Source organism: Rissa tridactyla, chromosome 2 (genome assembly GCF_028500815.1).
Source record: "Rissa tridactyla isolate bRisTri1 chromosome 2, bRisTri1.patW.cur.20221130, whole genome shotgun sequence".
NCBI lineage: Eukaryota > Metazoa > Chordata > Aves > Charadriiformes > Laridae > Rissa > Rissa tridactyla.
In genome coordinates this window covers 89,919,546-89,932,051 of record NC_071467.1, presented here as the reverse complement: position 1 = coordinate 89,932,051, position 12,506 = coordinate 89,919,546, and positions in this window count along the sequence as shown.

The window sequence follows — 12,506 nt, the reverse complement described above, 5'->3', positions numbered from 1 at the left end:
TACCTGATCCTTTTTTCCTTCTTGTAAAAGTTGTTGGAAAGCAACCCCAACAATATCTTTATTAAAGTTTTGCTGGGAAAATTCCTTCTTTGGCAGGGGAAGGGTAATTGTGATAGCAAGCTGCTTCTGTTCCCAAATTCCCTGATGTGCTGGGGTCATGTCACATGTTTACACTCTGCTTTAACAAGGAATAACACCACGGGAAGAAGCGCTTATTTTTGGTGTCACTACATTTGAGCAGATGTTATGGGCTCAGAATTATCCCGGTACTTCAGCTGCAACATTGCATTATTCTCTAAGCTCCATTTCTTTGACTGAAACCGTTTTGTTGGAAGACACTGCTTTTTGTAAGCCTGTGCTTCTGCTCCTCCATATAGTAGAGCCTGGCAGCTACCTTCAGTAAGCAAAGTTATCTTTTTGGATTGCTTCTGTAGCGTGGCCACAAATCACATGGAATGTACAGCTGAACAAAACATGTTTTATAACATGGAGTATCTGCCCATGATAAGAATATCCAGCGTTTTAACAGAGGATCATTAGTGGCTAGGAGTAAATTGATAAATTATCGAGTTCTGCATATTTTAGTCAGTGTTCAAATAAACCACACTTGTGTAATGAAGGAATATCCTAGGTTCAGCATCCTCACCGTGCAGGTGAGTATCTCCATATATAACAATGTTGTGAAACAGAAAGGCACATCCTGCAGCTCCTGAATCACAGCTTTGAAATGCGTCGTGACAATTATCTCATTTTGAGGCCAACGGTGATGAGCTCTGTCAGTGTGGCAAATAATTATAAGAAATACAGATCACTTGACTCATTTTTTCTTCCTGCCTTTGCCAAGTCTTGAAACATACGGTTTCCACCATCTGAAATGAACCTACTGTGTTCATTTACTGCATCACCTTGTGCTGGAGTTATGTTTATGAAAAGGGACTCTGCATTGTTAATTTAAAGTTAAACACTTTATGAAGAGGATACATAATTTAGAATGTGTAAATGAAGTTGAAAATAACTGAAAATAATGAGTCAAGCCAAGAAAACTGGCAGAGGAACTGGCCAAATCATAGTTCAAACAACGTAAATCAGCTACTTAAGAAAGAGATGAATCATTTTGTTTTAAAATCCAGCTGAACACGCAAATCCTTATCTCTGTCACACAACGTCTGCCACGACTACTTTATGAACACATGTACACTCTGCTTGGCAAAGAGGCAGAATCTTTCACTACAATGTATAGCAAGATGAGGCAGCTTTGCCCTATTTCGGTAATTCGGTAGGGTTATAGCGAGAGGGGACTTGTTAAAATTTTATTGTTTTAGTAGCAGTGTTCTCCAGAGAAATACTAATAAATTTCCTACATTGTGACTGTCTAAACAGATTATCCGACAATTACATATTAATTATTAATCACCCAGTGATTCAGAAGCCACCCCGTGGCTCTCTAGTGCAGCAACTCTACTGCTTTTGCAAGCTAATGATACAATTTTCCCAGTTGCGGCGTTGCAGCGCTCAACCAGACGGAAGGCTAATGGCAGAGGAAGCGATAAAGTTATAGGGATGCCCAAGGCTATACCTTGCCTTGCTTGGAGAAGGTTATGAAAAGTAACCTAAACAAATTCAGCAGGCAAAATACAGAAAACTAGTCAGATGACAGACTTTAACTGGAATTGGAGTGTGTTTTAAATGGTCTGTATAGGGATTAGTGGAAATACGTGAAAATAAACAAACAGGTAAAAGGTCTTTCTCTCATGCATTCCCCAAGAACACCTTTTCTGACCCGATGTCTAAGTGACAAGCCTGAGAGCTGTGATTTGCATTATCTGTGCACGTTCTTGGCTGTACATGTTTACCGCGCAGGAAAACAAGATTGATTTCTCATTCTTAAGCACATTTATAATGTCTGTGCAAATGAATGTAGGGCATATCCCGGCTAGATCAATATTTATGCAGCCTACTTTAGAAAGAGCAAGGGAGTTGCTTCAGAGTAGTGGGGGAGCTTCTCATTTCTTTTCTTACAGTTTCCTCTTTTCCCCCTTTTCAGTTAAATTATTTTGCATAATACTCCATGCTCGCTGCCAATTAAAGGCAATTTTAACGAAGGGAGCCCCCCCTCATCCCTCTGAAGGGGCAAGATGCTGCTGGGTACAGGCAGCCGGAGGCCGTGCCCGCGATCCGGGAGCTGCTCGGGCGGAGGAAGGTGTGTGTCAGCTCGGGAAGCTGCGGGCCAGCGTGCGGTTACGGTGAGCTGTGCGAAGGCAGCGGTGATTTATGCCACCACCCGCCCTGCGGCGAGGGGACCTCTCCTCGCCGGCCTGCGGCGGAGCTGGTGGCTTCCTCCCCTCCCTCCACCCCCTTCAAGCCACTTGTCTTTGGCCTGTGGCTTTGCGCACGTCGCTCCGCTTTGCACTAATTAAATCCAAGGGCAGCATATCAAATACTGGGGTTTATTTCGTACTTTAAAGGTTCACCTGTTCGGCGCGTGCTTTCCCCATACCGCTTGTCACAGCTAATCTCTTTCATTCGTTTTGAAACAGAGCGGGGAGAGAGAACGGTACGTATAATAAAAGGCAGTAGCGAAAGATTAAGAAGAGCCAACCTCCCAGCAGTATGCCAGCATCCATGTTTAAAAGGATCCTCCTAAATAGCTGTTTTCTCGCAGCTCTGCTTTCATTTTCTTGGTGCTTAGGAGGAGGCAACTTCACCGACCCACAGACAGAGGCGGCCTCTCTGAATAATCTTTACTCTTTCTTCTGCCCTATTTAGCAGAAAATTCTTTTTTTTACCCTGATTTGAATAAACTCAGGGGCATTCAAATGCCCCTGGGGGTGTGGGTTCCTGCACAGCGGTGCATGTCTTTAGAAATGAATCGGGAGTTGAAGATCAGTAACTTTACAATAACCTGTGTCCTCTGTCCATCAATTTAATTCTCCATCCAATAAAATGGATGTATGTATTTATGTATGCACTTTACATACATCAAAAATTCCCTGCAAGCATTATTTTCTTTCCTAAAGGGGCTCCACCATGATTCAGACATGACGAACTCTAGGCTATTAAGGCATCTTGATTTCCATGGCCGTACCACTGAAATGCAGCATTAGCAAATACAATATATTGAATGCCTCTGTTGTAAATAGTTCAATTTTTCTGAGTAACTAACTAGGCAATAAGACCCCTGTCACTTCTGTGTTGACAAAGTATCTTAGTTACTGAGTAACTATAGAGATGTTTCCCTTATGCGTGACGTAATTATCAAAATGCCTTTCATTAGCTGGTGAAAATGTTAAGGCTCAAAGCGTAATTCCTAGACTGTAGTTCGCTGTTTGTAGCAGCATACAAATCAGAGCTGCACAGGCCAGCTATGCACCCACAGCTAAAAAGATTTTCTATGTATTTCTTCTTGCCAGCAGCCCCTTAGAAGCAAACCAGAGCATTTGAGGCCGCCCTCCAAAGCAAGCTTCAAATTCGGGCTGCCCCGGCACACAAGCAAGAGAAGAGACAACTGCAGACACATCCAGCGGCCGCAGCTACAGCAAGAGCCACAAATGACCTTGTTTCCCTTAAATCTCTAGCTACTGGAGTCCCGTGATGAGGCAAGGACTTGAACTCCATGTTTGCTTGTTAGGAAAGGGGGGTGCATTTGAAAGTGCATGCAAAGCTTGCCCTAACTGCTCCAAACGAAACCCAAAACGATACCTGTTTTTCTACCTCCTCAATCCATAGGTAAATCTTTCTGCAGGGTCCCTGGCCTGTGTTGGTTTAGTACTTAGGGGTGGTTCAGATTTTGCCCTGCTGCAGTTCCCTCTCTGCAGATCTTGACTCGCTGGAGTCTCTGATGGACACCCCAAAGCTGGATGTGTCCCGTGGCCTGGAGAGCACAGGCTGGTGCACTGTACTGGGGGATACTTCCCACTTGGCATTCATGCTGCACTCTGAGTGGGTGATTTTTCTCCTGAAAACGATGTGTAACGTGTAGAATTTCAGCCTGAGCTGTGCTTGGTAAAGAACACAGGCTGGAAGGTACCCCTCTGGGATATTTACTCTCTCTTACCAACTTGTATACCATACAGAAATATTACTTATTGTGTAACGTAAATAATAATATATAAACTGCACCCACGTTGTTCCAACAGATTGTTCTTGAAGACATGCAGTGATGGAGGCTCCACCGCCTGCATTGCTGTCATCTGTCCTCTGCCTTGCTGCCCTTACTAGCTATAATTATTTCCCAGTGACTAGCCAGAAACTTCCTTGCTGCCCCACAGGCAGAGAGTAGAGTAATTCCCTTCCGCTTTGCAGCCCCACATGTTGAAATACTCTTCTTTCCCTCTTCAGGCAGAACAGCTGCAGTGCGTTCGGTCTTTCCTTGTAGGTGATGTTCTCCAGCCCCCCTGTCAGCCCCACGGCTGCCCCCCCACACCCCCTTCTCAGGGTGCCATACCCCAAAACCAGCGGCTTGACCTCCAGCTGTTGCTCTGTCCCTGCAGGGTAGAGGAAAAGGGCTTCTGCCCGCACCTTGGAAGCTGTATCCTTTTTTGTACATCCCACCACGGCACTTGCATTTTTGTCTCAGGAACACGGTGCTCCCAGGCTTTAGCTCTCAAGCCGTGGTCCTGCCCAGCCACCTGCCAGCTGGGCTACTGCCCAGCTGGATTTGTCCCCTTTTCCTGCCTGACGGCACCGTCTCGTACGAACTTGTCCCTGCTCTGAACTTCCCCCTCCATTTCTCCCCGTCCCACCCCACGTTGCGGGGGTGCAGACCCGCGCGGTGTCCCTGCTGCCCTCGGTGGCACCAGTGATGGTGCTGACCGGTGCCAGCCCTGGCACCAGCTCGCCCTGCTGTTCCTGGTACATCTCGCCACCATGCCCGCTGCCGCTCACCCTCTTCCTACAGTTCTCTGACAAGCTTTGTGTCACCCTCTCGTAAATCCCTCCTTTGAGCTGACTTATGATGAGAATGACATCAGAGATGCTGTCAAAAGTACTCAGAAGCCAAGATACATGACATTTACTGCCTCTCTCTTTTCTGTAAGACTGATGACTGGCTGGAAAAGGAAATAAATTTTCTTTTGCTCACTTAGTGCTCGCTCCTTTTATCACCAAGTGTGAACTAGTCCATTTGATTATTTGCTCTAATATTTTCCTGGGCACTGAAATGAAGTTGGCCAGTTTTCTCTGTTATGCCCAGTTTTAAAGGCAGCCACCCTATTTGCCCTTCTCGACTGTCACAGTTTGACTCATCCTCCATCAAGTCTTACAATGAACTACTCATGGCCCAGAGGTGTCATTAGCCAAGTCTTCAAGTATCTGAGGTCGAAGTATAGCTGCCAATTTGCAAATAATTAACTTCTGCATGAACCCTTTCCCCTGTCCCTTCCTTATTTGAGGCACCTTTCTTACCCTTTGCTGGTATTTGCATTATCCACCCACATGCCACTGGTGTTTTTGGGAAGAGAAGTAGAAACTGAAAAGCACTAAACGCTTCTCTTACAGAAAGGAAGGCGATGAAAGCTTTCTTATTCCAGTGAGCAGACTTGAGAACGATACCTGGCCTTCCTGGTGTCCCTTGCTAATCCCATCTCTGTTTATGTCTCATCCCTTTCTTGCCCCTGCATGCTGGGGCGAGGCTTTGTACGCGCTGCCTGTCAGCTCGCCAGGTCTCCTCTTCCCGGGCACTTCCCTCTGGTGCTGGGGATGGAAGACGACAACAATTAAAGAATAAAAGGTGGAGGGCTTTTAGAGAGCAAATAAGTGAGTCACTATAAATGAAATAAAGCGATAAATCAGCGTGTTTCTCAGAAATGGCATGGCCCAGGCTTTGCTCACGGAGCCAGCACAACAGACAGACGCATCCATAGATCTGCACAAATGCCTCCGTCCATGCTCACCCTACCTCACAGGACCGACAGGGCGCAATTTTAACAGCACTGTTTGCATTGAAAGGAGTCAGTTCAGAGTGAAAAACGCTCTTCTACGTCAGCATGAATCGGCCATAAGGAAACTCAGCACTCAGCTGTACAATTAACGCCGGAGCCGTTGTGCTCCCCAAGGCAGCACAGGGAGTGGGAAACAGGAATGCCAACCTACGGGTATTTGACACCATCTTTGGAACAGGCCAGTGGCTGCTCTTTGCCACTTGCCTGCTATTTCCTTCTTCTCTTTGTCTGACAAAAAAAAAGGACTAACAACCACGTTTTGTTAATAATGAAGAAAAATGGCTGTTCGCTGATGGAGCCGCAGCTTCCCATCCCCAGATGTGCTGTGCTTGGCTCCTCTCAGGAGACCGACGCTTGATTAAACTGAACCCTGACTTCCGAAATACTGGAGCACGGGCTGTTGTGGGGCTTCATCCAATATAACTGTGGGTTGTTTTTTATTGCTCCTCATCTGTTTTCCCTGATTTTGACAAGGCCAGAGAGCGCCTTGGCTCAGCGATCTCTGCTCTCAGCGATACGAGAACTGTGCATAGAGAGACATTACTGAGGCGCCTGCTGCATAAAAACCCTTCTGCCACCTGGGTTCCTGCCTTCACCCCTTTTTCTCTCTCCTTCATGAATATTTATGGTGGCAAAACTAGACATACTCTGAATTACTGTGGAATTTTAAAATTTTGCAATGAGCAATTTCATATAAAATTAAGTTCCTCTGCAATTATTCCATATATTTATATCAATAAAATGTGTGCATATGCATTTCCCAGGGTGAAATCCAAATTTTTTTTAGGAGGGGACAAAAAATTAACGTAATTCTCCATACACTTCCATCCCCAGGCATTGCTGGTTTCCTCTCTATGGTAAACTGGTGATAGTGTCCTGCAACTCAACTTATATTTTCCTTTGCCCACATGTCACTTTCCTCTTCCTAGGGTTGTCTCTGTTTTACATTCCTTTTTTGTATCTCCTTTTATTTCCATTCCTCACATCTAAGATTGTTTTGTCGCGAGAGACACTGTCTTCCCCAAAATGTAATAACAGAGAAAAATGGGGAAGCCGGTCAATGCCGTGGTAGGCCAAAGGGGTAAAGTAGGTTAGGCAGTTGTCACTCATCAAATATTTAATAGGCGATACAAACGGAGGCCAGCTATACGGGATCTTGATATGTTTTCGCTTTGCGTAACTTGGTTAGTTCATCGCGCCGGACTCCCGGCAGAGCACCCCAGGACTGACCCATGGCCCTGACCTACATTGGCACGGCATGTGCCCCCACCTTGCCCCACATGGCAAAGACAGGTTTTTTAAGAGGGTTTTTGTCCCGATTCAAGGCTCCTGCAGCCGCAGCAAGCAGAAGTCCAGCAGTCGTCCCTGGCTCGTGCGGGCTGTGCCGTGGGCTGGTGTGAGCCAGTGTCATTTTCCTAAGCCGCAGTGCTGGAGGGTTGCCTTTGGTCAACTTTGTTTTGTGTTGGGATTTTTACTCCCCAGAGCACCAGGAAACATGCTAAGGAAATGTCCTATAAAGGCCAGGGAATGGGCTGTCGATTCACAAAGGCTTTAAGATTTCCAGGGAGGTGAAGCCAGCAAGCTTGGCATCACCCCGGGCTTTGTCCTACCACCCCCAGCAGGCTGCAGCATGCTCAGGGCTGGCCGTGCCTCTGCAGTGGGGTCCCATGACAGATGGGGCCAGGTCCCTTCTTATGCTGGCCTGTGCTGTAATGCAAAGACCTGTGCCTGTCCTGAACCCACAGATACAAGGACCTGGGACAAATCAACTGCCTGGCTTCATCCCTTAAACAGCACAGCGTACCCTTTCCACTGCCAGGCTTATTTCCCTAGGTGTAGGTGTGCTGCTTTACACGATGACTACGGATTGAGGACAGCCCCGAGGAGAAGGACTTGGGCGTGTTGACTGATGAGAAGCTCAACACGAGCTGGCAATGTGCACTTGCAGCCCAGAAAGCCAACCGCATCCTGGGCTGCATCAAAAGAAGCGTGGCCAGCAGATCGGGGGAGGTGATTCTGCCCCTCTACTCTGCTCTGGTGAGACCCCACCTGGAGTACTGTGTCCAGCTCTGGAGCCCTCAGCACAAGAAGGACATGGACCTGTTGGAGTGGGTCCAGAGGAAGGCCACAAAAATGACCAGAGGGCTGGAGCACCTCTCCTATGAGAACAGGCTGAGAGAGTTGGGGTTGTTCAGCCTGGAGAAGAGAAGGCTCCAGGCCTTCCAATATGTAAAGGGGGCCTACAGGAAGGATGGGGAGGGACTCTTTATCAGAGAGTGGAGCAATAGGACAAGGGGTAACAGTTTCATACTGAAAGAGGGTAGATTTAGATTAGATATCAGGAAGAAATTCTTCACTATGAGGGCAGTGAGGAACGGTGGATGCCCCATCCCTGGAAGAGTTCAAGGCCAGGCTGGATGGGGCTTTGAGCAGCCTGGTCTAGTGGGAGGTGTCCCTGCCCAGGGCAGGGGGGTTGGAACTAGATGATCTTTAAGGTCCCTTCCAACATAAACCATTCTGTGATTCTATGACTGACTACATGGATTCCTCTTTCTTTACAGCGAGGCTGGGGCTCCCAACGGCTCCCACAGTCTGCCTTTGTGCCCCTGTTGCCCCCTTGTTGAACTGCTGGCCAGACACCCACACAGCCTTTGGCTCCTGCAGCCCAAACTCATGGGGTCTTGCACAATGGGGACCCACCAAGTGCATCCCTTTGCTTTCGCTTTTGGTCATCAGGATCCCTGTATGCCGCAGCAGTCTGCCAAGCAATTCCCTGTGTGCAGGGGAGATTACGAAAACATGAGGCAGCGGGATAAGCAGGGAGGGATGGGCTCAGAAACATGCTCCGATTTGCTAAAATTTCCTGGTGAAGCTGAGAGCAACAACTTCAGGCACTTGCGAAGCACAGAACAAAAGTAGCACCTTTAGGCAAGCATAACCCTAATTTCTCCACTTAATAAAGGGCAAATTTAGGGGAAAATATTAATCCCTGTCCATGGAAGACATGCTTTTCTCTTTCACTCCAGGCTATAAGTACCAATGGAGTTAAACATTTATCGACACTTGCGCAAGCACAGCCAGAGCAAGAGAGCTGAGTAAAGGCAAACCTTTTCCAAAAAAGAAGCCGGAGCACACTGACGCTGGCAAGAAGACATAGGGTTCGAAGGAAACGAAGACGAGCGAGATTGCAAAACTGGGATGCCTGCGCTCGCAAATTACTTGTAATGGGTCCAGAAATGACTTGTCTAGTGCTGTTGTCTTACCTTTTACCTACCAGAAGGTATGCAGCTAAACTCATTAAAGGGCTGTATCGAGTCATATAATTTGTTTACAGCTAGTTATTTTCCATTATAATAACAATAGCATGATACATGCAAAAGCACGCTGGCGTTTTGGTGGTAGTATGCAGGCCGCCTTCTGATGGCAGCTTATCGCCTGCCGAGAGCCCGGTTGCAAAACACTATTTAGTCCTATTAGGAGTAATTTCGGGGGCAGACTGGGGAGCACGAGTCCTCCCTTTGCCACACGCAAACACATACAGTTTAAACTCGTTTCCTTCCTAATTGCGGGTGAGCAAAGCACGGGCGCTTTTCTTGCCGTCTTGGGTCACTTAGGGTTTGAAAAGAAGAAAATAAGGGAGAGAAGAAGTTGTAACACCAGGGTTTTTACCTTCTTCTACATACACTGTACCCATGCAACAAGCACTGTCTGAAGGTGGTTTTCTAACCTCTCTATCCCGGTTGTAACACATGCCATCGTATAACTTCTTTTGTGGCAGGAGTGATGCTTCCTGCTCCCGGCAGAATAGCCCAAGCCGTTCCTCTGGATATCATCTCAGAGAGTTACTGCTTTCGTTTGGCCACAGTCCTTAAGCTGACCCGGCGTGCAGGGATGACAAAGGGGGTGAATCGGCTCCAAAAAAAAAAAAAAAAAAAAGGACAAAAAGGAAAATAAGAATAGTATCGCTGGCTGAACCTCAAGTGCTAATGGGAATTTGGCCTGCCTGAGGCAGAGCGCAGATTTGGACTGGTGCATTGTAAATCCAGGTAATGTCCTCCTCTGGCATCTGGTAGTTCTTCTAAAAAAAAAAAAAAAAAAATTCACAACTCAGCATTTGTAAAGGATTTCTGCAAAGTTTTTAAAGAAAAGTTAAAAAAAATACGGGGAAGTAAAAACAATCCAAAGCTTTTACAAAATATGCAGGAAACTGTTTCTTTTGACCGGCTTTAAGCAGTATCGTCAGGTTCTGGCTGAGGGGCATAAGCACATTTTTCAGAATAGAAACATTTTTCCTGGTAATTTATTATTCTCTGAGCTTGTCATGAAGCACAGAGCAACTGTCAGTAACGTGCCCCGTGAACACAAAAATACCTCCGATAACATCTTCTATTACAAGATTTTGCCTTTCGAATGATCCCCGTTGCAGTGAGCACTGTGTTTACCAAGAAACAAGAGATATAAAGAGAACAGGTTCTGTTTGGTACAGTGACATATCTAGAACAATTATGTCATGATTATGGAAAAACCCTTGCTGTTTTCACTGTGTATCTTGAGAAAAATTCTTTCTTGCCAAGACGTTTTATGAAAAACTCAGTCTGTCCTATAAAACTGTGCAGTATGCTTAATTTAATGACAGAGAGCTGATATAAAATGCACGGACTGCAAACAAGACGTGAAATCTCATGACTTTGCGTGAACCTTCTCTTGCGATGGAAGACAACTCCTGACTTCATTTTTTACTGCAGAAATGTGTAAGTCCTGACATGTATTCTCCATTAATAATATCTGCACAAGTTTCACGCTACAGCTCCAGGGGCAAATAAACCTCATATCAGAACAGTGGACATCCCCATCCTCATGAACATCACCTCCTGAGCAGGGCATTTGGTGGACGAAGGTTGAAATCTGTGACTGAAAGGTTCACTTGGGAGTGAAAGTGGTCTTTCTCTTGTTTGTTTTTCCCACCCGCCTCCGGTGCCGGGCCCTCCCTGGCTTCCCATACACAGCAGAAATAATTTTCTGATTTTCCTGGAGTAGAAAGTAACTTTTGTCTCTATGTAACGCTACCTTTTTTTTTTTTTTTAAGGGCTGGTGGATTTTTTTGTGTTTGCCTTAGAAACCCCCAATTTACATTTTCCCCCAGCGCTGCCTTGCAGGCGTGTTGCTGCAGCAGGGGGAGAGGCTGCCAACACTGCCGGTGGCAGCTTTTGCTAAAAGCCTTGCAATGGGTGTTGTGAAGAGAAAAGTCTTCAGCTGTCCTTGTCTTACAGGGCTCCCAGAGGTCTCTGCCAGCAGGCCGTTGTCCCGTAGCAGATATATCAGAAGATGGCAACTTCATCTGTCTCCCAGAAGTAACCAAGATGCTGCGACTGCAAGGGATTTACAGCAGGATTTTTCTAGAAGCAACGGGAAAAGGATTCAAAGCCAGAGCTCACCAGAGCGCTGCTTCTAAAACATCCCTTGCTTTACAAGCCAGATAAATAGGAGCGGATAACGTTTTTTAGGTTTTTTCCCCCTCTTTCTTTTTTTTTTTCCCCCAAGGATGTGCTCCTGCGGCAGCATCAGTGGCCCTGGATACGTCGGATACATCTTGGGGAAGCCAGGTTTGGCAGGGATTGCTTCCTCTAGCTATTCCAAGTGGGAAATTTAGGCTTCTCTCTGACCACATGTGAAAGTTCACTTTGTTGAGATGTCACCATCACCTGATGCTCTTAGCTGGGGTTTTGCTGCTGCTTCAACCTTTTTTTCCCCTGTTGGTCACACAAGGGACTCTGAGAAAGGCTGTTAGGCATTTTCCACTTTAGTAGACACCAAGTACTCGTTCAGATGTGTTACCTCTGTTCCCTCAATTATGCCAAGCACATCGATCTTGATGCAAAACAAATTAAAATGTTGTCGACTATGTCAGGACAGTTTCTGTATGTAATGTACAAAGTTTCCAGTGTCTGGGGCGTGCTTCATTACCTGAAATTAATTCGTTGGGGTTCCTTGATCTACGTTACAGGATCCAACCCTTGTGTAACTCTGTAAAAACCTTCTGTTGTTACACAATATTATTTGGTGTCACCTCCATCTGCGGTAAAACTGTGCAATCAAAGCTGTATTGCAAGCACGAGCCTATTTGTACACCATACGTACCTCTCCCTGCCCGGCTGCGCACAGACACACACACCAAACACCACGTGCTTGTTTGGGCAAACAGGGAACAATCCTCTTTTTCCCCACAAAGCAGGATGAAAATGAGGTCAGAAGCTGAAGTAGGTCCGTGACCACCAAGATTTTCTGTTTAAACTGTGTGGGTGGGTGCCATTTTACACACAGGAAAGACAACCAGCCCTCGCCCTGAAGTACCAAAGCCCCACATGTCCAGTGCCCAAAACGAGTCTTGCGAAAGAAAACACAAATCGCCTGTCAAGACTGCGACTTCTGGGACGGCTCTGCTTTCCACTCCCAACTTTTTCCACCTGGGATTCATAAACCCTGGGTCGTTCCCATTTACGTCACATCAAAGAGGAGGAGAAAACCGGCTCCTGCCGCCTACGCCTGTGCACTGGCCAACCTTTGTAC